Source organism: Echinops telfairi, unplaced genomic scaffold (genome assembly GCF_000313985.2).
Source record: "Echinops telfairi isolate 266 unplaced genomic scaffold, ASM31398v2 ScPeMD7_7469;HRSCAF=8507_1, whole genome shotgun sequence".
Lineage (NCBI taxonomy): Eukaryota > Metazoa > Chordata > Mammalia > Afrosoricida > Tenrecidae > Echinops > Echinops telfairi.
The window spans coordinates 73,258,843-73,260,466 of record NW_022111373.1 but is presented as its reverse complement, the minus strand read 5'-3'; positions in this window follow the sequence as shown (position 1 = coordinate 73,260,466).

The following is a 1,624-nucleotide window of genomic DNA, read 5'->3' as shown; positions in this document are numbered from 1 at the left end:
CCGAACATCCAAACATCCAGCCATTTCAAGAGTCCCTAGTGTAAGAAATTCCTCAAGGGTACCAAGGGATTTGGGGAAATGTGGTCCCAAGATATTGACACATACTCCTCATAGGTTCTGTCCAAATCTCACCTTTCGCTCCCATGCCCTGTCTCATGAGCACAGTTGGAGAAAGCTCTAGGTCCTCCACATATTCAGCAACACTTGATCAGGCCAGGCTTTTGCATTTTCGGTGTGGGAGATCGCTGTGGTTTTAATGAGCACTTTCCTCGGTGTCTACGGAGGTGGCACGGCTCTTCAGGTGTGGCTTGGCCATTCTTGAGCTTTTCTGGCGATGTCCCTCTGTCGCTGACCCATTTGGGATTGCTTATCTCATTGTTCATTCTAAGTGTCCTCGTTACATTCTAGATACACGTTCGTTATCAGATTTGCAAATACATCTCCTTGCTTGTGGTTTATCTTTGGATTTATTAACATGATTTTTTTTCAGATTGAGAATTAGAGTTTTCAAAAGTAACCCCCACAAAGATGTTCAATGAGGAAAGCGTACAAAGACAAACAAACAAACCCTCCTGAAGATTTAAGTCAACATCTTCAGATGGCAGTTTTGATTTTAAGTCATCTGGATCCCAGACTCTGGACTCTAATTTCCTGTGAGAACTGAAAAATCCCATTTCTTATGCTGTAAATTTCACAGGCCCCACCTCTGAACAGCATTTGTGATTCTCTCAACCTTAGGCTCCAGAGCAATTGTAAAATGCTAATCGTGGTGCCAAGCTGACATTCCTCAGTGACATTGGCATGCTGCAAAAAGAGTCTGGCAGGATCTGGGGCGATACATATTGAACTTGTTTGTTTATTTTTGTTTACGAAACAGACAGACAAGTTAATTTCACCTCCATTTGTGACACAGAAGAGAATCAATGTTTGCCAAATAGAAAAACACAAAATTGGTAAAGGGAGGGCGGGGAAAGGGACATTTTCTAGCTTCTAGAATGGAATTAGAAAGTAGAGAACCAAAGTTGCATGTGTGATTGGAGCGTCCTTCTTAGGATGGGCTGAGCCTAGTCCTTGAAATACTTGCTTCTTGAAAGTTCCCTGCCAGGAGAGTCTGCCCCAAGCTAAGAGGAGACTGCAGTGTCTACATCGCTGGCTGGCATCTTCAGGAACTGGGCGCTCTTTAACCAGCAGCCCGCGATGGGGTTGAGAGCCAGGAGTGAAGACTGACAAGGAGAACGCACGTGGTCTCCTGCTAGAAATACACACTCATTTGAAGGTTTTACAGGACAGAGCCTTATTTTAACACCCTGAACCTCCCCAGTCTCTGTCTCCCTGGGGAGAAGCACAGAAGCAGTGGGGCTTTCCTGAGAACCAGGACCCACATTCCTTAGATCAGGGTGCCCCCAAGCAGGCTGGGGGCCGCGGTGGCCCTGCCTTGGCACAGGCCAGCGAGGGCGCGAAGACAAAGCCTTCCCTTGGGCACTTGGCCCAACACTGCTGACAGGGCGCCCTGGTGAGAAATGTTATCAAAGCGTCTCCTTCTCCCCTCCTGGCAGCCTGACAGAGCCTGCGGATGCCCGCATCCGACTGGTCCGGGCTGATTACCTTCAGGTGCCGTTAGGTC